The sequence below is a fragment of the Neopsephotus bourkii genome, unplaced genomic scaffold, assembly GCF_033783945.1.
Source record: "Neopsephotus bourkii isolate Nb327-2 ecotype Australia unplaced genomic scaffold, CSIRO-AGI_Nbou_v1 NB_1768, whole genome shotgun sequence".
In the NCBI taxonomy this organism is placed as follows: domain Eukaryota; kingdom Metazoa; phylum Chordata; class Aves; order Psittaciformes; family Psittacidae; genus Neopsephotus; species Neopsephotus bourkii.
Window position 1 is genome coordinate 6,766,748 of NW_026902242.1, and position 25,013 is coordinate 6,791,760.

A 25,013-nucleotide genomic window follows, 5' to 3' on the forward strand; every position below is an offset into this window, starting at 1 on the left:
ACTATAGAGATTACATTTATGAGCAGAATTTAGCTTTGTTAATAGGGCTGGCTGTCAGTGTTTTGAAGCTAAGTCAAATTTATAAAGCCTTCTCAACACACTTTGCTGAAAAAACATGTTGAACTGTAAATGCTTCACCAAACTCTACATTGCATGAAGGCAGGATGATTACTGCTGAAGAAAGAATCATGATAACTGAACAATAAGAGTCAAGAGGAGAGATGTCTGCCAGGTGGACTGAAATGTTTGTAGATCTATGTGTCAAAGCACTTGAGTAGTGCAAAAAACCTAAACATTGTGACTATTTTCATGTTTCTCATTTGAAAGCTCAGTGGTGGTATCAAACTACTTTGCTGTCCTAGTAACAGTGTGGCTTTATTACCTGTTTCCTTCTGCCTTTTAGATTTGAGAACAAAATAAAGAGGAGGCTTTTCTATTAGAACTACCTCACTTCTGGAGAAAAGTGCTTGAGAAAAGAGGTCCATCTTCATCAATTGCATGCGTGTTTTATTAGACTGAATAGATACACAGTATCCTGCTTAGCTGAGAGAGGTAAGAGCACTGTTCCTTCTGTTTATCATAAATCTCTATGATGCTCCGTTAATATTTTAGTGAAAATACTTTTGGTTGCTAGCTTATTAGTATTTGCAGCAGCAGAAGGAAGAACATTAGAAGTGTGTAGCATTCCTAGAGGATTTTTAGGTGAAAAAGTTGTGACAGTATGCTGTTCTATAGTAACCATCCATAACACCTCCTCAAGCCACTTATTGGCTAATTTGAAGCTAGATCCTGACGTACTTGCTAGTGATGAAGGGAAAATTGAGAAGAAAATGGTAGATGTAGGCTTATCTTCTGCCCAGTGAGCCTTTGAAAATTCTATGTAGCGTCCAAAGTCAGAGCAAAGGTGACTTTTCAAGCAGTCATCCATATGTACCTCCTATGGAAATGCATAGCTTTAAGGTGAGGCTTTGGTGTCCTTGTGCTGATCTCTTGGGAAGCTTTTTTGTGAACCTCAGTTTTGACTGCTGGCTTTAACATAGGAACTAGAAGGTTTCTATCTCTAGCCAATTTATGGATGTTAAGTACAAGACAGTATTGCTCTAAGAATAATTTTGGTGATTCAGACCAATCTATATAGGACCGGTGTAAAAGACTAGCATCCTTCAATCTGCACATCAGGACTGATATGCAGAGATGGTGCTAAGGCAAAGTTATAAATGGAAAAAAAAATAATCATGCAAGCCTTTAATATTCACAACCTTTTATGGAGGGAGGTTCATTTTAGTGAAGTTACAGGTGGTGTAAATAAATGCTTTGTGAATTTTTAAACCTTTGTGATAATAGAAAAAATGAAAGACATGCAGTAAAACTATGAAAACTAGTTTTGCCTTGTTGAAGCTATTCATGGTGTGTTGTGACATTCTTGTCCCCAGGTGACATGTTCCTAGTCTATAATGTAGCATTATACAGGAATTAGTGCATATCTTTCATCCTTGTTGATTTTCCTGTACTAGATTAGTTATGATTTACCCATTTTGAAATAAGGAGGGCTGGGAGGACTCAATAAGATTTGTTCTGTGAATTCATACAGGAAACATGTGATTTAATTGCCCATTGTTGTTTATTCCTTGCATCATTTTTCAGGTCACTTCTGAATGCTTTGAATAATGCATGCTCCAACACAAGTCCATCTGGGATCACACTAGTCAACTTCTTTTATCATTAAAAATTGCTTTCCTTCCTGGTTTGTTGTTCATCTTTGAGATGGTTATTAATGCTTGAAGGCTGTTGCCTTTTATCTGCAACAGCTATTACTATTTAAGAGCCTTTGAGATATCTTGACACAACTCTTTGAAAATCTGAATTTGCTTTTCCTCTTGTCCACGTGCTGTCTGACTCCTTCAAAGAAACCCAATAAACTTTATTTTCTTAGGCAGAAATGTGCCTCTTTGTCAAAGTTAGCTTCAGCAAGATATCGGATATAAAGCAGAATTATTGCACAAAGCTTTACAGTGTGTTATGTTAGCTTTCAGACTAGGTGATGGGGTGGGGAATGTTACCCTTACAAACTAGGTAACTATCTGATCAAAGCCTGTAGAAAAGCATCCAGAACTGAACTCATCCTCTTTGCTTTTACTCTTTATTGTTTGCAGTTTGGCTCTGCTAGCAGCTTTACTTGGGCCATCTTGCTAGTCATAGCATATTCTGTTTATTTCCATCTGTGAGGCAGCTGAACACACTAGGGAGGGAATTTTTTGTGGACTTCTCTGTGGTTACCCAGGTTCTTGTCATCTACTAGTTGCCTTGCTACAAAGTTCCCAGGGTAGCCCCCAAAGAACTCCAGAGAAACATTATAATGCAGAAGAAACACTAAAATGCAAAAAAACCCACTTGCATTCATAGTAGTATGTTGTATGCTAGCTGAATAATAACAAGAGTTAATTCAGAAAAAGTTATCTCAGGTGCTGTTACCAGAAGATGGAGCCGTGGGTAGCAGTAGTAATAAATCTAACAAAAATCACTGCCTTTGAGTGACATACTCATGTTGTCAATCTAGCAGAGTTCCAAGACCTGAAAACTAATCACTCTTAGAAAAAAGCACCTAGTTGTGTACCTTTATGGCTTGCTGACTTAAGCTGTCTGCTGAAAGTTGGATCTAGTCCTCCATAGCACTGAGCTTCAGTTGCAAGTTAAGATTCAGTCTAAATGTCTGTCTGGGTAAGGCATCTGAATTCAGAAAATCAAGGCTTTTGAGGTTACTACAATTTGAAAATGATTTATCCATATGTGTATTTTTATTTGTTCATCAGTTTCTGGTGGTACTGATACATAGCATCAGTAGTATACATAGCTCCTTATCAGATTTGTCATGCAGATCGTGTCTCACTATTTTTGACATAATGCACTGTTTCCCTGGAGACTCCAAAGGCTGACTCTGTCCTTTTCTGCTTTGGGTTGGGAAAAGCATGTTTTATGGTCAGATTCTCACTAGTTTATGTGAAGTCCTAAGCCACCTTCAGATTCTGAACCTGATCCTTCTTCCCTTAGAGTCAGCTGCTGGAGGACTGAGCTCACCTGCTTGCTATATTCCTCAAATGTTTTGTCATATAACTGGCCAGGGCTCTGATCCCTTACTCGTCTCATGAGGAGATATCAAACTGTGATATCACCTTTCATGTAAAAAAAAAATCAGCTTCATCACATAACAAACAGCTGGATGCCTCAGTCTTTAAGGTCTTTCAGAGTTTAAAAAATTGTTATCTTTGCCCAGTGTCACAAAAAGGAAGTATATTATTATTTCAGGTAGAACTTCAGTTGAAAATTAAGTTATAATATTATACCTTCCGGCTAAGGAGGATTTCTTGTATGTGTGTTTTGCAATGAATATTGATATTGGCAGATGTTTATCTGCAGGAGAATTGATGAAACGTTTTTCTAGAAGAAAATACTATTTGCTTACATGCAAGACCAGCATGTTCATTTGCCCTTGGAGGCAAAAAAGGAACCAACCTCTTCGATAAAGTGCTATTTTTGTCTTCCTTTGAATACTGCTTATCGTGCATTATGTATGTTTTTTTCTAAATGCTGTCAGCAGATACAGCCAGCCATTAACCTTAAGTACTTCCTATTTAAAGATAGCACCTGTAGTCATTCATTCAGTTTTGTGGGACAAAGGCCTTAGGTTACTTGCTGATGATAGCAGAGACCTGATCCTGTAATGGCATGTCAGCATTTTGCATCCTGCTCTGATGGGAAGAGTCTACCTCTATACATCTGTAATCTACTTTGGTAAACTCTTTGTATAATAAGAAGAGGAAGAAGGTACTTGTATACAGTGGACTGGATGAAGTGGTGTATGGAATAGATTTGCAGAGTGCCCTTGGCAGACAAGGGAGAATGCTCCCAGACAATGTAGCATTTTTACTGCTGGACAGTGGAAGTTTCTTCATAGTCTAAATGTCTCCACAGACTAGGTGAGACCTATATAGAGGCCTTCTGTCCTGCTGTGTGTGGCTGATAGGGTAATGTAGCTGGCTGAATCTATATAAGATAGTAAAGTTTAGGTCACTTATATTTAGAAAGATTTCTGTAGGAGGTGATATCCACATTACTGACTGGAGAGGATGATGGTAGAGAGAAGAAAGTGTGAACAGATAGGTAAGTTGATGTACCTACGTGTTTGTTGCCTAGGTATTGAAAATACCTTTGGTGCCAATTAGAGTGATCTATTCAAATTTGTTCCCAGCATTCGGTTTTACCTTGTGTTAAGTGCATTCATGGTGTAGACTGACAAGATGTTTAGCAATGATGGCAGAATTGTGGTTGACTGATGTAAATATTTCCTGCCAATATATGCTGAATAGCTTACATTTGTCAAAGTCAATCTATCCTGGTCTCTTCCTGTCTGGATCAGTACTAGAGCAGAGTCTGTACTTGCGGAAACGATCAGCTAGTCAGTTTGTGGGAACTCTATTATTCATGTGTCTCCTGAACTAGTTTTGCTGCAGTTTTGTTGAAAGTATGCTTCCACATATTTAGAGGATAAAAAACCTCGACCCAGTTCTACTGTTATGGTTTGTAACAGTTTAGTATAATTCTGGTATTTAAAATTCTCTTTTGGTACACCTTTTGGCATATGAGCAGTGTCTGCAGGGAGCTGGCTTTGTGGCTCTTTACCTGGCAGCAGCTGGAGGTTGACCCCATGATTAACAGGCATCTGTTCACAAACCTTTTATTTCAAACTGCTTGTTGTAACAGAGTGGGACAAATCAGTGTTGTCTCTACAGATACTGTGCCTGTACAGATGAAATATGGACAGGCCTTGAATGTGTTTTGGAATGGATGTTTTGTTAAATTCGTTACACTAGATTTTTAGCTACCATAACCTGAAAGTCCTACTAACTCAGATCAGAGCTTGCCTGCTTAAAGCTGTCTATAACTCATTTTCAGGAGAAATTCATTCTGAAGTGGCTGATACCTCATTTCCAGGATAAAATGCTTTGAGTCTTCCATGTATGAGGTGGGTGTTATTTTATTTACATTCAGCAGTTGCCTCCACTTCCATGATTAACTTAAAGTCAATACACGTATATTGTAGGCTGTCGAACTCAGAGCATCCAGACTGAGGAAACAGCCCATAGTCCTGTGGTTCTCTGTCTCATGGCTGTGTAGGAATTTCTCAGATCTTCCTGACACCTTCAAACTTTTGGGATAGGCTGCAGCTAGCTTGTGTTATGATAAAAGGTTAGCAGGATAAGTCTGTGTCAAAAAGAATTGTCTGATGCTATTTGTACTATCATTGCTATGCAAGTGGATGTGTAGTGGAAATAGTCTCCTGTATCCCTGTTTAGTATCTGCTCTATTTTTGCTACCAGGCTGTGTGTATACTGTAATATTTGCGTATGAGTTGGGAAAAAAATTGCAAGGCTTTAGGAAACTGTATTCCAAATGTTAATGGTCTAGATGGTGTTCTGCCTTCTCCTCAATTTGTTAAAATCCTAACAGGAAAATTTAAAAACACCTTCTCTTACAGTGGGAGTTGCTTTTCCTCAATAATTCATAGAGGTGTAGCCAGCATTTGCAAGTACTGGTAATAAATTCAATCAGAAAAGGGTATTGAGAAACAATCTTAAGAACACATTTCCCTACTCCTCCCTTCTTCTTGAGCTTAATTTCACTTGCAATTTTCTCTACCTCTTCTGCCCTTGCAGTGATGCAGGAGGATGGATAATGGGGCAGCTGGCTGGCACTGGTTCTGTTGGACGTAGGGGAAGGTTCTAGCAGCTTCTCATAGAAGCCACCATTGTAGCCCCCATTGCTGCTAAAACCTTACCATGCAAACCCAATACAAAAGGAAATGAAAGGTCACTGTCATGCCTCTGATGTTTTCTGAAATGCCATTGTGCTTCAGAAGATGACAATGGCCCTGGTCATGGTCTATATCTGATAGCTAGGAATTGAGTTTATTGGGCTAGTGTATTGCAAGACAACTTTGCCTGTGTGGAAAATGGCCAGATTGAGGTCCTAAAATACAGGACTATTTCCCTGCATATATAATGGGTGGGAATGCTTGTTTCCTTAGTGTGGCACAGCTACATGGGGCAGAAAGAGGGTCTGGTAATATGCTATATTTTTTTTCTCTGTGAAACTGAGTTGAAACATGCAAAGCATATAATAGGCAGAGTGAAGTTGGCTGTAGGCCTGAAGTCAGATTTATCTGTTTCACTTGTGGAAAAAGCTTATTGATTGTGATAAGTTACTGATCTTAAATGAATTAAAAAAGCATTTTCCCTGTTGCTGGAGAGCAATGATAATTATTTTCAGGAGAGGAAAACTTGACCATAGGCAGAAATTAGTGCTGTGTCACTAGCTGTTTATCTTCATCATGAATAATTATCTGGTTCTGTCTGCTTAGGAAAGAAGCATGGTGTACAGTGTCAGCCAGCATGTCCTTCTATTCCACAGCACCAAGTGTGGCTGTCGTACTGCCCACTGACTGTGCCAGTTGGCTTTGTAGTGAGACTGAGATAGCCATGCTCTTGACAAAAACAACATAGCTCAGCATCCGGGTTACTGTCACTATGTATGGGCATATACTAAGGGAGAAGATCTCTTGGAGCTGTAGGCATAAATGTAAAGGAATTTCCTAAATGGGCCAAATGATCCAGTGAATTGTTTGGAATAGGTTCATGCAATTTTTTGATGAAAACTTTGGAGCTTAGGAAAAGTTGCACTGAGTTTGAGCATTTTTGCTTCTAAATTGAAGGAGTTTAAGCAGTCAGTGTGATGTACAACTTGGCTGAGAAGAAGCTGCTTACTGGATCTAGGTAATGCTCTTAGAGTGGAAAGAATTAGTATACTCTGATTCTCATCTTAAATATGGTATGTGAGTTTTGGTAGACTATTTCCCAGAGTTGAAGTAGAATACGAATAAGCGAGAAGAGCTATTAAGATTTTATAGAGGACAGATCTGATTACTGAAGAGAAGGTTGTCTTGTTTGGAATGTTAGCTTAGTTAAATGAGTGCCAGGTTGTAGACTCTAAACTGTTAGGTCTAGCTCTGAGAATGGAAGAGGTGTAATGAAGGGAATTGGTAAGAGTTGGCCCAAGAGCACGCAGTTGCAAACAACTGTAAAGACACATCTGTTGCCAACTTAGAAGACTCCTACCTGACGGTTGAATTCGGAACAATTTTTTCATTGTAAAGTGGCGTAAAACCAGCTGATTATAGTGTGGAATGTTTAGAGAAGCAGCTAAGCTGCGTGGTCACTTGAGACAAGAGAAAGAGTGATCCAGAGGGCTCTCATAGTACAGTTTCCCTTTATCAGTGGCTCTTGGCTATGAGTTTTACGTCATTAGTTTAAAAATTGTAGCTGTCGATTGCCTGTATTACAGTTACTTTTGCTGTATGAGCAGTAAACTAGAGGAAAGCTTAATTTATCTTCTAACAAGCATAATGTTTAAGATGTAGGATGACTGTCCCCCTGTTGTAGTCAGAGTTAATACATCTCTAATACTGCAGAAAAGGATACTTGGGTAGTTCTGCTGTACTTATTGTACTTATTATTCTTCTTGCAAAAGGAAGAGCTTGCAAGTTTTTTGTTTCCTGTAAATTCTTTGCAGTGTAAGAGAAGCTAAGGAGAGGGTGAGCTTCTTCATCTTTTGCTTTCAGGATGCAATTAAGGGCCATAGAAAGGTGGACTGATAAGCGTGTTAGATACTTGCCTGATCTTGTTGATTTGCTTTTTGTGAATGAGAGGAACTGAAGCCCAGTAGAATCCCGGATCAAGCAGCAGCTCTTCCTCTTACTTTAGGGTCTGCTAGGTCCTTGAGCTGTGTTGATGCAGTAATAAAAGATGTACTTGATTAACCCTTTCATGCCCAATTATTTTGTGAGTTTATGCGGTTGTCCTTGAGATCTAGGAAGCACAGCAGTTCAAGCCTATTCTATGTATGGTTTTAGTGGTTTTGGCCTCCCCTGCCTACTCAGGCTGCATAGAATTTACAAGCATCTTGCTATTCATTTCCTGTACAGGTAGTAGGATTGAAATGTTCCAATGATCCATCATGACTGTTGCAGAAATTATTCCTCTACTTAGATCCTCTTCCTTTGATAATCATTGTAGTTGACTTAGTTCATATGCTGTCAAATACAGATACACTATATACCCTCTTTAGCTGTCTGTCAAGGATGTTTTTCTAAAACAGATCTGCCTTCAGTCTGTACACTCTGATAGCTGTGTCAAAGCTTGCTGCAGAGCAACTAATGCCTGTGAAGGAGGTCAGAAATTCAGGTGTAGCCTTAAGATTTCCTCATCACCATGTGCTTGCTTTCAACATCTAGGTCATACTGTCTCCAGAATTACGTTAACATCCTGTGCTTATACCCTGGCACCATTCTTAAACTTTCATGACTCTTGAACCTTCCACCATTCTCAGCTCTGCCTTGTTGTGACCCTAAATCACTGACTGTTAGGTGACTACACATGCATAACTTGCTGATCATTGAAATAAGGTTTCCAGAGTCTCCTCTTTCTATTTCTCTTTCTCTTCATCGTTAGTTTTAGTAATTGTGCTCCTGTAATATCTATTCTTAGGCTTATCACTTGTCTTCTAGATAAACTAGTCTGTTAGTAGTATGTTAGGCTGAATGAGTAGAGCACCTTTGAGATGTTAACCTGGATCAAAGCCAGGGAAAGCATTAACTCCTCTGCTTTGATCTCTGCCACATCAATTCAAACAAGTTAATGAAACTATTTGGCTTTGTAGTCAGAGGCTATTTTTGTGTACTGTAGTTTAAGCTTGTCGCAACATGTTCACAATATGAAAAATTGCTTAGAAAGTAGCTCTGGCTTCTGCATAGGTGAGAGTTGTCCAGTATTTCATATTGCCGCCCCCCTTATTTCGCCAACCAGTTGATTAGTCCATCTTGTAGTCCCATGAGCTTGTTATTTTGGTTTGCTTTTTCTGCAAGTACTTCTTCATTCATGACTTTCAAACAAAATAATTACTCCAGCTGAAAGCTGGAGATGTTTTCATTTAATGCAAAGCTTAGCTTAGCTTCAAGGAGAAATCCAAAGTTACCTGTGAGTAACCAGACACCGTATGCAAAAAGTTGCTCCTAGAATATGTATATGATCCCTCAAGGACCAGTGTATTGTGTGTCAGACTACACAGCTCTGAAGCTGATTAATTTGCTGTGGTTCTGCTGTAACTAGATGGGATGGGAAAGGCATCTTGATTAGATTATACATAAACTACAGCAACAAATAATCAAGGAACTGGGGTTGCACACTGAATCAGTGGAAGATGCTCATTTTTGCATCAGACCTTGCACAGAGCAGTTTAAGTAACGGTAGCAAATGTTCCTAAGGTCGATGCCATTTCTTCTCTTCTTGGAAAAGGTAAGCCTTTGTATGCTTATTAAGTGTACTTCTCATGTTGCACACTGGTTATATGAAAACCTGTTTAATATTGGAACATTTGGAAAATGCTGTGATTCATACATACAGAGTTGTCTACTGCCATGCTCTTCTAGTTCTCTTATAGGCATGCAGATAAATCTTTAACATATCCAAGGAAAGTGATCCTCACAACAATCTGGGCTATAGGTAGGCCAGGAAAACCTGTTTAGTATCCTCTGTGCTCCTGCTACCATGAGCTAGATTAAGATATGTGAACTTCATTTTCACCTGTGGTGTTTTTGGCAGCAGCTGGAGCAGAGCTCAAATTGTGTTCAAGCATGTGCAAAATTCCATTATTAGCTGTCACATTCCTAGTAACACTGCTGTGGAAAATCTGAAAACAAATCTACTGTGCTACTTCTGTTTAGGCTGGCTTTACAGCACAAGGTCCAGGTCTCTTCCAGAAAATACTTGCTACTTGAGGGATGATTCAGGAAACATACTGCACTGTGGTAATTATATATGGTAAATTGTTTCTGATGCAGTGGACCTAGCCATCAGTGAAAAATCTCAAAAATGTACTTGTTAAGAGTGTTACTCTTTATGTGTATGGAATGTCATTGTGCTGATTCAGGAGTGCTGTGCCGCAGAAAGTAAATTTAGGTCTTCCTGTATAGAATGAAGCAAGGACTTTGAGACCATGGGGTATTTTGTCAAACACATATCTTTCATAGGATCACTTAGCTTTTATTTAACAATGATTCTGTAAAACCAGGTGTCTCTTAGGATAGTAGCCCTTAGTGAATGTGGGCCTTGGCATGTGCGATTGTCAAGTGAGCATCCAAGCAAGCTATGTCTTTCCAGTTAAGGGAAACTTCTGCAAAGTCCAGCTGAATTGCTGGAGCACTCAGCACCAAGCTGCAGGGTTTACCAGAAGTGGGAATTTCTCTTCCTCTAGCTTATCCTGCTACTCCAGAGAAGTAAGTCAAGGGTTCACAACCCCTCCTTCTGTCTACTGTTAAAATGGGTCATGTAAATAAACAGCTGCCTTCAATGGACCTGTGACGATTCTTGTTACAGCTTGCATATGCTTGCAGGAAAAGTTTGTTGATTTGTACATGGGTAAAGTCAAAGTATTGTTTCTGCTTAAAATAAGAGGCCTAGGGACAGTGTGTGCCACAGTTCTTCTGTTAACAGTAATCTGCTGGATAAAAGGCAACATTGCTTACAATTTCAAAAAATGCTTGTGATATTAAATCTTCATCAACTTCCTCTTAGCAAAACCAGTCTCCTATAAATTCTCAGATGATTCTTTGTGTGCAAGAACATAATATTGACTGTAGTCCAGTCTCATATGCTGAGCTAATAAAGCTATGTGTCAAAGGCAAGGGTTACTTCATATAAATGGATATCAATACAAGCGAATTATGTGATCTGCTGGGATGTGATATTGTTCTATCACTCTAATCACAATTTTAGAATAATCTACCTGTATATTAATACACATTATTCCTTTATAGGAATACTTTCTCAGGGTATTAATCCTTTCTTTCTGTAGCTAGACGAGGGTTGGAGGGTAGAGTTGTTTAAATGTGGAATGTAGCTGCTGCTGTTTTAAGTATCTGTTGATCTCTGATTCGTCCAAGGAGACCATATTGCTGTAAGGGTAACCTGTATGGCTGAAGAAATGCAGCATTTTGATAACAGGGTAACATGCTACACATTCTCAGATCTAATTACAGCTCCACCCTTCTGTTCCCATAAGATTTAGAAGTCAAAACTAGTTCAGACTTGATCTCTGCACAGGGAGAATTGGTTTTACTCTTTTCACTTCGTTTGATTATGGTGTTTCAAGATTCTCTTCTGATCTTCTAGGAAAGCAGAAGCAAAGGGATAAAAACTGGAGTTAGATCTCTTGCTTGATTTAGTCTCTATTGGTATATTTTATATAAACAATTTCAGGGAAACAAATTTGAGAATTTGCATAGAAATTATTAACTATTGAGTTTTGGTCTGAAAACATGATTAGTGTTTCTAATAAGTGTGCAGACCTTGGTTACTAGGGACTTGAGTGCAGCTGCCCATTAGAAATGCTTAAAGTTAATCAAGACTGTTGTTCTGAAGGAGGCCACTTAAAACAGTTTGAGATAATACATACGCCAGTGGGTATCGGTTTGTTGTTAGGGAAAGAACACAGATAATCACTATCTTTGTAAGGCAAAAATCTTACTTTATTCCATGATACTGCCTTTCCTTAGTACTAAGTAGGCAGTGACTTGACCCTGCAGTGTCCTCTTCCTTGAGATCAGAGGCCAATAGCATGGTGCTACTTGCTGCTGTGAATTAAGTTCTTCATTGCTGAAGAGCCAGTTGGAGTGGCCAGTCATGTAGATGTAATGGCAAGGGGAGGCTTAGCCTTCTGTTGGTGTTCAGTGCCCTGCTGTGGCATGCTTATCAAAACTGGTAGCCTGCAGGCCAACAGTAAGATGTTGAGTATTGGACATGTGTGAAGATTTTAGTAAGACAGCGTCTATAGCATTGCAAAGTATCAGAGCAACAGCATCAGGTTTCTAAAGGCTTCTCAATATTCGTGTATCTATGATAAATGGCTTAAAATGTGTGAATTAAATCTTTCTCAGGGGATCTTTTATTGATTACCCAAGGAGAGCACTGAAGTCCTAGTTATTCCTATGAGCTAACTACCCCTGTTTCCTTTTTAAAGACAAATACAATTTTGTTAGTGATCTAAGCACTCACTGACAGTCAACGTAAGGCTACAAAGGACTGGTAAAACCATCTGAGATGAGATACATGAGTAAGCTGTTGAAAGAAATGAGTTCACAAGTAAGGATAAGTTGCAAAGATTTATGAGGGGAAAACTATGTAGTAGGGTATGTGAGCATTCATCTGTAGCCTTGTTACAGAATTTGTCTTTGGGAGTTGCCTGCTTTAACAGTTAAGAGCTCTGCAGCATTCTTTCAGGTTCTGCTCAATTAATGTTAACAAGCTGTTGTCAGCCTTCATGAGAAGACAGAGCAATGCCTGGAAGGCAGGCTTCTGAGGAATTGTGTGTACATATTCTTCTAACTGCAAAACATGGGCAGCAGTAGTGAGTTCTCATGTATCGCTCTCTCTGATCACTGAAGTCAAATTACCTATGTCCCTTGGATTACATTGTTAAAATTTCAATTGTTTCGTTTCCCTCACCTTGAGACGAACATACACTGAAGCATATCAACAGCTCTCATCAGATTAAGCCCTGGCAGCAAGGTTATCCAACAGTACCACGGGAGGAAGGAAAGATGTAAAATAGGAGTGCCTGGTATGTGAAACCCCCGCTGTCCTAAAATACCTTGACGTTTGAAGATAAAAATGGTAAAGTCAGAAACAGCATATGGGCAACTGGTAGAACTGTAAGGGGTAGGCTGTTTATAAGTATCACCTGGAAGAGAGATAAATCCAGTCTAGAGGGTATGACTTCACAGGCAAGCAGAGGATGCTAGAGCTATCAGATAAGTAGGCTTAGTTCCTCTTTTCCTATGCCCCTAATAATTCATTCCCCCTCTCCTACCTCTAAGTGGCCTGTAATTGCTGGCATGGGGATTTGGAGATAGAAAAATCACTTGAGAAAATAAGCAGAAAAGACATTTTTTAATTTACAAACAAATGAATAAACAGAGGTTGAATGCATTTTGTCTTCAGTCTACAGCAATGACCCTCAGATGTGGAACTATACATGAAAATGAAAGCATTTAATGTCCCATCTAAATAGTCTGTTAGGACTTGTGCTCTGAAGCTGTATGGTAGGCTGTGCTTCTGCAACAGTAATGTATGTATGCATGATTATGTTCCTTCATCATTAAAATTGCAAAGTTTTACCTAGTACAGTATTCTTATTGCTGTTGCATTTTTAGCAAGCTTGAAGTTATAAGACAGTCGTGTTCTGACATGTAAATTGGATGTAATGTGAGTTTGTCTTCTCACTAATGGTATGAAACTAATATGAAACTTCTCAATGTGGGGAAGGATAGGAGTTCCTATATCTTGACTTTTGAGGAAGTTCTCAAAACTTCAGTTGCTTCTGAGGTGGATGTTTAAGCAATTGTAAAACTAAATAGTGGTTTAGATTTTATCGCTTTACAATGCCTATCCTACCTAGCATTTAATAAGTAGAACTTAATCAAATATTAATGGTGAAGTCCCATTTGATAACTAGTAGCTGTACTCTACCTTAAAAATGAGGGAGCATTTATTTTGACTAAACCCAGCCTATGAGTAACTGTTGCTGAAGACAAATCTCTTTCAAGGACTAATTAATGTCTTAAATTGGGCTTTTAGACTTTGTCTTTTATTGCCTTTGAATGCCTTTACCGCTATATGGGAAAGGGGCTTTACTTTTGGAGATAAGTTTTCTGCTATAAACCTGCAGATTCTAGCTTCTGTTCTGTTTCACTCTTGAATTTTGGTGTAAGTAGTAAATGGTAATTTTCATAATCTTGAACTTCCTTGAGTAATAAAGCATTTGTCTGTTCACTGAGAGAAAAATGCAAGACAATGAAGTATGCCTATTGCTCATTAAAAAAAGAAAAAAGAGCTTTGCTGCTGTTAGGAAGAGTAGTGATAAATAGATTAAAGCGAATCTGTTAAATTACTAAAACTGTCCTGCCAAAATGATTACCAGATTCTGATGTTTTGTTGAATTACCTTCACTGCTGAGCTCTAAGCAAAGCCCTGAAACAGCTTCAGGCTTTTTTTGTACAAATTTTATAGACGACTGAAATATCAGTGGAACTCTTCAGACCACTTCAGTAAAGTGGTCTGGAAACTCCTGCTGTAAATGAGGGGTTTCAGCTTTGTTATAATCAACCAAAGAAAAGCACAAAGACCAAACCTGAATACAAACACAGAACAAAGCAATATGCGTGTCTTTCTAGGGATGTTTTCTAGCCGATGGACAGGCCCTTATATGCCAAAGTTTCAGGCTCTGAAGTGCCTTGAAGCTGCTGGTCTCTGACTTCAGATAAGCAGGTACAGTTCCTTTAAGAGCTGGACTTTGACTCAGAGCACATGAAGGTGGATGAGACTTTTGGCTTCTACCAGGTAATACTGTCCCAGCGAAGCGTGGAAGTGTTTCAAGTGAGGAGAAAAATGATTCTCTGCGTCAAATGTAGTTGCTGAAATTCACCAATTTAATTTCTTTGCCTGTGTCACTGAGGATTTGCTCAATTATGCTGAAATTCAGTAATTTTTTTTTTAACCAAGAACAATGTTGCACTTGTTCAGTGCATGGAGAGGCATGGGAATTTTGCATTGCTGATTATGCCATCACAAGAAAGGAAAAAAAGTAGCAGGGCAAATGATTAGGATGTCCATGAGTTCCAATAATGTTACAGAAAGAGATGTATGGCATCTGAAATTTCTTTCCTTATGTGACCATCACTAACAGTTTAAGGATTTGTGCACTGTGTGTTATTTGAATGTAGTGTGATGAGAGACAAATCTGTGTATTTTCTGCTTTGCTGCTTCTGAGCTTCTCTTTTTATTTGCTACCACCTTGCCCCTTTCTTCTTTCACAGAATCTGAGTGGAAATCAAGCTTAATGCTTGAATGTACTTCTTTGAATTAGCACTGATTTCTGTCAGTTAAGCAAAATGAAACTGAATATTCCTGGCAGTCAAACTGATGGACCAATTACGCTGCTTGTTCCCACTGTATTTGCTGCAGACTGCAGCATGCTCTCTCTGTGCAGTTGTTTTCTTAGATTCATGGAGGGGAGAGCTGGAATGCAAATCCTTCTCTGGGCTGCCTATAAATCCCTATGAGTGATTCTTCAGGGAATAGTTTTTAACACCTAAATTAGTTGTCTGCAGCAGCCTTTTCCTACTGACTTCATAGAGTCTAACATCCTGGGTTATGGTGTAAAGGCTTCCTGCCCATGTAGTTTCTAAGATATTTCAAGAGTTTTAATGAGAATTCTTCCAAACCAGAGAAGAGATTACTTGAAGGTCAAGTTTTCTAGTAGTGCCATCTTTGTCTTAAGACCTGTGATTCTGGAATTAGAGGAGATCCAACTTGAGTTCTTGGAAATCTCATGTGACCTTGAGTAGGTATCTTAAGGCCAGTCCTCCAGTTACTTTTCATTGAAAGTAGTGAAGTTAATGAACAGCAAGCTTTTCAAAATGCCATATGAAGGTGCTGAGCTTGATGCTGTGCTTTCAACAGCACCTAACAGTACAATTCATGCTTAACTGCAGTCTTTCCAATTTGATCCACTTCCTTCTGAGACAACAGTGCTGGCCTGAGTTTGTGCACTGTATCTTCCCAGTATTCTTGATACATAATTTTTTCCTTTGACTCAAATATTCTCAGGAATCACCCTAAACTTATGAAGTAATACAATGATTAATAGAATACCTGGATAAACTGTGATGGAATTGTTTGGTCTTTGGGTGTTGAATCTTCAGTCTGTCAGAACTAGGAGCATAAAATACCACTGGAGGGGGTGTCTGTGTGTGTATATATATATATGTATATATATGTACATTCATTGAATATATATATTCATATATATATATGTATCACATCTTTATTATGTCAGCTGAAGGCCCTGATTTGCAAATGAAATTTGGCAGGCAGACTCAGGGTCCTGTGCAAATATACTGCTTACACAGAGGGGGGTTTCCATCCTGTTCAGGTCATTAGAATGGGAGAGCCATTTAGACAGCTATGTAGGTTATTTGCCTCAAAATCTGTCCTTTAAAACTGGCATTAGCAGCACTTTCCTACCTCAGAGGGAATTGAGAGTGATATCCAATAAAAGACTAAGGGTCTTTTGACATGATAATATGAGGTACCTATAATAACCTATCAAAAGTGCCTGTTGTTCTGGTGGTTTGTTTATTGTAGGTATGATTGCTCCATAAATGTGATGGTAAGGGAATAAAAGGAGTAAATTAAATATCTTTCTTAATTTACACAAATTTGCACTAGAAGTAATTACATGTGATTGATTAAAGCCTTTTACCTCTATAGAGTAAACATGAAACATTCCAAAGGGATAATAAGAGTAGCTTATTTTTTGTGAACAGCAACTGTTCACTGCAGCAATGAACAGACAACATACTCAAACATATGTAGGAAGGAAAGAAACATCTGATTTTACAACTTGCTGTAGTTTGAGTATTTCTGACCACTCCGTGCACAGCTCATAAAACTTCAGGTGTTTCTCAAGAAAGCAAGTTTGCATTTTCTTGCAGTTCAGTAGGTCTCAACAGCCTTCCAGCGCTCTTAAACTAAAAGCAATTCTTTTTGAGTAACAGTAGTGTTAAGAGTGCCTTAAGGCTCAAGCTGATGCTGGAGCTTCATGATGACCTGGTTTTATTGGGACATTGTATAGGCATGTTAAAAGACACGAATTGTGTCTTAAGAACATGCCAGCTAAAAAGTGTGTGTGAGGAAGATAAAGGTGTGAAAGTGGGGTGATTTGCCCAAGGTCATGGAATTTATCAGTTGCTATGTCAAGCACAAACCTGACATTTCCTGAGCTCCAATCCAGAAATATCATTTCTGGTTTTTTGCTTTTTAACACCTTTTTGTTTTTTCTTATTATTATTGAAAAAGACAAATTGAAGTGTGAAGCTTCTCCATATGTATGGGTGCGAGCACTGCAACTATGCATGCTCTCCAGATTTAGCTTGCATTTGTTCTTCTAGGGGTTCCAAGCAGATTTACTGTGGGCCTTTTGTAGTGGATGAGCGTTTCATCTAGTACTTCTGATTACTCTGTGGATAAACTTTCAGGGGGAAAGGAAGAAAGGGGCTTTTATTAACTTGAAATGTTTTGCATATGGGGCTATGAGTTTAGATGAGTTTAGAAGAACAATAGGGACTGTATTCTAAGTGGACAGCACTGAATTCAGATTCTATTCCTTGGTCTGGCCACAAGCAAAGGCCACATGTTTTTGTCAACACATAGGTGCACATTTAATCCTCCACATAGAGACATGAAGTGGGGAATATTTTATTTGTGGATGCTGATCCAGACTGTAGGTTGCATAGGGTTTTGTGTGTGTTTTGTGTACTTGCTCATTCTGAATCCGTGGGGGAGAGGGAAGAGAAGGTGTGATAGGAAACCCAACTTAGTGAAAGCTCTAAAAGATAACCTTGTAAAACATTTTATTAAAGCACAGGAGGCATTTTGGTTAGCTGAGAAAGACGTTTCTTTCATCAGCAGATGTTACTCATTGCAAGCAAACTCTGTGCTTAATTATGTGCGTTGTTTTCATGATAGAAGATAACTGCTATCTAGAAGGGGCTGATGTAGTGCTGCTGATCTCATTTCAAAGGAGCTGAAGGCATAGTTCTAGTAATAAAGTCACAAGTACATCTGACTTGCAAGCCTGCTGTTTTTTTGTGTAGGCATTCTACCTGGATTCAGTATTCACAGGGGAATTCTGTAACGGTAAAAAGGAATAAGGCCACTCATATGGTCTCTACTGGGGAAAAAAGATCTCTAGCATCTGGAATCCAGGTGTTCAATTCGCCTTTTGTCCTTCCTTCCTTGTGGATTTAGAGGAAATTTTCATTATTAGTATCTGCTGTCTTTTTTCTTCCTGAAACTGAAAACTGTGTTCTCAGGACAAGATGTGACTTTAGCCATATTAAGGGTTTGAAGAAGACAAATTGAGCCTTCAGCTAGAATAAAGTAGCTGAACTCTTAAGTACTGTTTTTCTGAAGGCTCGCTCTGGAATGATGAAGTGCTGTTACTCCGTTTTACATAATGAGACCTTACTAATTTTGTTAAGATATGTGATTAAGCAAGAAAAAACTTTCACATTAGTCATCCTAAATACCCTGTTAAAGGTTGGGGGCCTGGGGGAAGGTGCTGTTATCAACCTAGGTATCAACTGAACCTAGAAATTAAGGTCTTGTCACCGCATAGTCTTGGACGTGAAGCAGAGTTATGAGAAAAAGGAGAGGTCAGACAGCTGCTTGGGAAGGGAGCTGTGGGCTTGCTCACAGGTCCTGCTATTGGTTTGGCAAGGCTTTCCTTGAGAAAGTGACCTGAGAGCCCCTTAGGAAGAGGGATGGTGGTGAAGTGTTTGCTAACTGAACTGCTGACACTTTCTAGGTATTTCATGTATTGTGCTGGCATCAGTTTTGCTGATGCTGTTCGCAACTCTCCAGGTAATGTAGCCTTCCTCTCTGGGAAGCTTCTGTTTTACTGAGGTTCTCTATGGTGCCTAATAATGCTCATGAAATAAAAATCAGTGTAAGCCATCATGTTACGTATATGTAATGTGAATGTTGTGCTTACTCACTGGCTAGCACAATATCCTGTATTTCCATAAAGCAAAGAACACCATGCTTTCAGAATTATGATCAGGTGAACAACCAGCAACGTAACACTTTCCTAACTCCTGTTTAGCAATTTGAATATCTAGCCAGTATCTTCCCTTCCTCTCCAGTAAAAGTAGGTGCAGTTTGTATAAATGATTATTTTAATCAGTAATTCTGTTCCTGAAACTGTGCATGCACGTAGCTGGGTTTAATTGCACGCATTGAAATGAAAGGACTGCTTAATGCTTACGTTGTTGTAGAATTTTATTGCATTTTCAAAGCTATGACATCTGAGTACCAAAACACTTAAAATAGTTATTTAGAAATCAACCTGCTTACTTACAGCCTTGTATTGGTGTCCATTGCATAAAGTCAGGAGAGCAAGTAACTAAATGTTGTCTCTCTTGGTCTTTGGAGGAATTCAGTTATTTGAATGCACAAAGGAATAGGAAGATGCAATTAAGACAGTTAACTTTGTACTCAGACTCTGATTTATGGTTCACGAAGTCTGTTGTTGAATGGACTTCAACTTTCTCCTGTGCACAAACAACCAGAACTTTGATAAGAGCACAAAAGCGCATAAATTCAGTCCTCTTTTCCTTAGTCCAGCTCAATAGGCATTGAAAGTGGCAACTGAGATAAATGGTACTCAGTCTTGGATTGAAGAATGATCAGGGCAGATGGTAACTTCAGGAAAACAAGCTGCCAGATTTTAACCTGCCAGTTCAGAGCATGGGCAGGCTGCAGCTTTATAGAGGCTTAACACTGCCAAACTTGAAAGATTTTTATAGGGCTGAATAAGAAACATTCCTGACAGCTTGATAATTTCCAGTCTCTGTTCAAAAGCAGATGGATGTAAAAGCTTTTTGACTTAACAGTTGTTTAAAAATGTTGACAAAACAGTCTTTTTTTCATTGAGCAAATAAGTTTTTTTGTACGGCTTGAAGAAAACCCCCAAGTCTAAGACAGCCTTTGTGGGAAATGTCATCCAAAATCACTTGGGAAAGGGAAAAGTGATTAAAGGTTATCTTAAACATGGAAAATGTTAGGCTGCTTTGCCTATTGGTGCTGGCAGTTTTAGTTAAGTGATAGTCATAGCATAGGGAACCTGATGTGGCAAGGCCTTGTATGTCCATCTTTATTTAATGCATATTTATGTGAAAGGACAGAGATTGAAGTCTCTTAAATCAAGTCCAAGATGAAGCAAATGCCTTTGTGGGGGCCAGAAAGTAAAGTAAACAGTTTTGTGAGGGCTTTGTTTCATTGTTATTTATTATTTTGCCTTAATATTATTTTGCTTTTTGTGCAAACCCAGGTAGTGTAACCGTAAGATGACTATAACTACTGGTGTTGGAAGACATTGTCTGTAATTGTTTCTTAAAACAGCCTAAACTGTGAGGCAGTCTACAGAAATATTAGCAAACTGTACAGACACTGTCTTACCTGTTGAGCTCTGGTTTTGTGAGATGAAAAAGAATAATCAACCTATGCTCAATGAACTTGATCCAGCATCTTAAAGTTTCAGCAACTCTTCTGTAGATTCTTGAGGAAACCAGAGGAAAACTGGGATTCTTACAAAAGAAATAGCTGCCACAAAAGTGAGGGGAAATGTTGGGATTAGCTCTCTGAGATTACAGAAAAGGTTAGTCTTTTTATTGGCCTAAGGAAAAGGGTGAAAGTTTAGCTGAACAGTATTTTATCTGATTGGTTCTCTCAACCCAGCTATAAATCAAAGCTTGAATAGTGTACTAGTGAGTATGAAATACTGAGATATAAATCACGACTTGAACACTGTACCTGTGAGTATAAAACACTTGATGTTGTACAAGTCAAGGCTCAAAAACTGTCTGTATGAAAAGCTTGGAGAGATAAATGGTTGCACTTGAACACTGACTGGAATATAAACCAGGGTTATACGTCTCATTTCAACATTAGTTCTTGAACACATGTGTACATCAATTGCCAACTCAAAATGAAATACTCCACTCTCATACCTGCCTGCTGAGATGGCAAACACTTCAAAACTTATTTCCTGTATGCAGTCTCCTTACAAATGAATTTCTGGTGTGTACTGTACTTCATAGGGAAGAAAGGAATATTCTTTTGATACTAGAAGGAGCTTGTATATTTTGGCATCAAATAAAATGAACATTTCTCCCATCATTAAAAAATATATTGAACTGAAGGAAGGCAGCTACTTTTTGTCTACTTGAAAGGTGACATGTTTTCAGGTGGGGAATATGTTGACCTAAGCTTTCTTGACAATGTATTTTGAAGAAGGATTGTTTCTTGTTTGCCAGTCAGTTTACTTTGGCTAATGTTCATTTTTTTTAACTTGCCTTTCTATAGGGGGCATTGTTTGCCTACTCTGATGGAGAATACTGATCAGGGATTTTGTTTTGGGCTCCCTCTTATTCCTATAAGGGAAGTCAATTGCTTGTAAGGACCCCATATAAATTCAGCACAGCATTGTAAATTCTGGATGGAAACTGAGTAATATATGGGGTCATGGAAGAAATATAAACACCTCTTAATGACTCTGAGCCTGATTCATGGCCTCATGATCCAGGCATTGTTGAAGTTGTCAGTTTCCTTCAGGTACTGGAAGAGTCAGTAGATGAGGTATTGTAATCTGTTTTAATCCATTATTTCTTGCTTTTCTATAAATGGCCCTGGTTTGCTAAGGAAGGCTCGTGTGATCACCTAGCGATTTAGTAAAAATACTACAGAAAAGATGAAATAGCTGTACTGGCAATCTTCCTGAAAACTTCCTGTATGTTATTAAAACTATGTTTACTTCCATATTGCTGGAAGCTAAGTCATGGCGAAGTTTTATTAGTTCCTCTCAACATTTTGTTAGTAAGCCAAAGATGTTTGCCATCTTTCTGGTACAAACAAGAGTGAGATTTACTGTGGTGTGCCATCTGTGCAAGGTAGGAGGCATCAACTTGTTTTGCTATAATACCTTGACTCCAAGTTGAATTACACTCTAACTTTGTGTTGCAGAGATGCGTAACAGTCTTTGCTCTGAAGAGTTGTAGTTTGAACCAGGTAAGTAAGTCAGGGTGAGTGTTCTTTGTTTAGGTGCCTAACTTTTTTGATATAGAGAACAATTGTTACAGGACAAAAATCAGGGAAGCCTAAAGAAATTACTAAGTAGCAGTGTGAAAATCACAGTACCTCTCCATCCATACATAATTACATTTCCTACTGTGCTCTTCTCAGTCTTCTAAAAAGGATAAGTAGTTTTCTGAAAGAGAAAAGTTTAATCTTTCCTATAAGTGCAGAATGGAATTTTTTGGGTTAATTGGCTATTTCAGATGGTCTCATTGGTTAGGAGTGTACAGTTTTGTAATTGCCACACTGAGCCCTTTATAGTAGGTAACTTCATGTGCTTTTTTGTATCCTTTCCTGTTGCATGTTCTAACTTCTGGATATCCTAAACTTTTCTGTTTACATAATCTTTCTCAGATCTGGGTTGAATTTAAAGCAGGAGAAAAATGTACATGCAGATCCTTTCTTGCAGTAAGGCTGCCAAGCTTATGTCATTGGTGTAAAGTCATTCTGACATTGAAAGGTATCTGAAGAGCATGACTGCAGCACTTCTGCTACCTTTTTCCTTCCCTTTTGCTTCTGCTCATATGATTAGTACTAGGGGTATGTTAAGATTGCATAACAAGTTTCTGTGCATCCTGATCACCTGGGCTCTAAAGGCTGTTACCATCCGTCCTGAAGCAAAGAAACCATGTTTTCAGGCCAGCTGGAATGAACCTAGTATTTTTGCAACTGCGTTTACACAACATTTGTGCTGAAGTGTGGCATCACAGTTTAGGAATCATCCTAGCAAATGTAGGAGTCATCCAGGAAAGATGAGATAATTGTATATGCTGTAAGTAATGCAGAATTAAGAAAAGCCCCAAAACTCATAAATGGCAGCAGAAACAACAGTTGCTGTTGAGACGTAAAACTTCGTAGACTGAAATATCTTTAGGGACCATTCATCATATGACTTCAAATGTGTATTTTCTTGAAGTATTGAATCCACAGATTGCTTGGCTCTTCCAATGGGTTTGTAAATATGCATTAATGAAAGGATTGTGGATAGTAAGTTCTGCTCAGTTCCTACTGTGTATGTGATGTGTCCTCTGCTGTGAAAACTGAAGTGAAGGCTTTGAGAATTTGAGTGACAGTATCCAAATGTTGCCCTGGAACAAGGTGAAAGCTCTGGACTTCGTTTTTCACAACAGGAGAAAGCATCTTTCAAAGACTAAATGAGCTCAGAGGCAATTAATGACCAAAATGGAAGTTTAGATCAAGTGGAGTTCTAAGGAAAGAACTCGTGTGATGACTGAGTAAAGGAGAGGAGTCTCTTCAAGGTTTAAGAGATCAGTGTGTACATTTGTGGCAACTATCACCCTGGAGATCCTAGACTCTTATTATGGACATCACAGAGCAGCAAACAATAGATTTCTTTTTAAGAGGAGGAAAAAGGGCTCAGTTTCAAGTGGTTGCTCTTATTTGAAAAAGGTAGCTTGGAGAAGTGCTTGTACTGTACCTTTCCCAGAGAGGTATCATTTAGAAGCAGTACTGTGTCACAGATCTCAGGAAAACAGGCTTGGAGGTAAGAAGCAAAGAACACTGGTTATTCTTAAATTGCTCAGAGTTGGAATTTTTCCAGTGCTTTTTAAAGTTCAATCCTCACCTAGAATTTCTACCTGAAAAAGGCTGACCTCCAGCTGGCAGCCTTATGCCTGGTAATCTTTTTTTCCTTGTCTGGGTTTATATTTTCCTGGTCAGTATTTTACCAGAGAATTAGCTAGTGCTCATGAACACAAATTACAGCTGGCTCAAAATATAAATGCAGGGTGGGTGTTCTTTCCTGTTTGAATTTCTGAACAGATCTCTTCTCTGCTCCCCCCAGGCTTTTACAGCATCTAAATTTGAGTTAGCTTACTAAGAATCTGTGCTAATGTCATCTTGTATCATGGACTCGAGTGTATTTATGCTGTATTGGTTAATTCAGATTAACTCAACTATTCTGGCTATTGGTATTCACAACTAGGAAAATCACATTTAGCTGGCACATTGCAGTTCTATTAGTGCAACTACTGAAGCATGAAATAAGTCCCCCAGCCCCAGTTAAGATTGAAACAGCAAGAAAGACTGCAGAATCAGTTTGTTTTCACTACAGCTTTACCAAATATGCAAAGGCATCACTGGTTTTACCAACCTTATCCCTCCTCTTATGTGGTTATTAAACTGAGTTAGGTAACTATGCAGCACCATTGATAAAGCTGTCTGAATGCTTCGGGGAAGTAAGGTAGAATTGTAACTGCATTTTACTTATACATCATCCTAACAGTTGAAGAATAATGAACTTCATGGAGAATCTAGTTTCTAAATCTGAAGCACATTTTACGTGGAGTCCTTAAATGCCCATCATCTGACTACCAATGCACAGATCAGGTGCACTGTAAGAGCTTACAAGTCCATTAAGATTGAGTATTTTTTAGGTAAATGAATATTTTAACACACTGTTCATTATCACTTTTGATCAGAAAATGGGTGAGCTGAATCTCCCATTATTGTGAAAATATTCGATATACTCAGTAAGAGGAAACGAGTACCTTCTATTGCTTTTGCTGGTTTAAATGTGTCGAGGGGCTCTAGGTCTAGTGGGTGTATCTACCTTATGTGGTACAACATTTTCAGGGTGCCTGGAAGTTCCTGGATGTTGCATAGCTGCATACTATTCTACAACTGCATTACTACTGTATCTTTTCTAACATGCAGTTGGAGCTGGGTGGGGTATCTTTGCAGTAGTACTGAGAAATACCTCATACTGAACTACTAACCTGTGATGAGGGCCAACACCTGAAGCTCATTCCATCTTTCCATGTGACAGCCCCTGTGAAGCATAATACAGTGTATTTAGCCTGGCTTCTTCTCATAGGAGGGTATGAAAGAGTTATTCTTGAGCTTTGTGCTGTAGCAGGTCACTTCAGGAACATTGAGTGCCTGGTCCTGACCTCAGAGAGAGAAGCTTGTACCTTTGCTACACAGTGGAGCTGCTGTTCTCTTTTTTTTTTTCCTTAAATGTGGCTTGCTTCCATGGGAAGCCTCATACAACTCTTCTAGTTAGTGAGCAGTAACCTGAACAAAGCTTAATTAACTGTTCTGTACAGGCATAGGGTCTTTTAGGTAAGAAACCCTTTTAGGATTGGGATCTAGTTTTCAGATTGAATGGTATGAGTTGAATATTCTACTGCT

General features: G+C 38.8%; 1 long non-coding RNA gene across 1 annotated transcript; it reads left to right on the plus strand.

The window, feature by feature from the left end:
• The first annotated feature begins 400 nt into the window (after positions 1-400).
• LOC133226053 (uncharacterized) lies at positions 401-23,142 on the plus strand. The gene is made up of 3 exons (XR_009729375.1): positions 401-552; positions 22,215-22,320; positions 22,991-23,142. It is a non-coding gene; the product is annotated as an uncharacterized LOC133226053 (long non-coding RNA).
• The last annotated feature ends 1,871 nt before the right edge of the window (positions 23,143-25,013 follow it).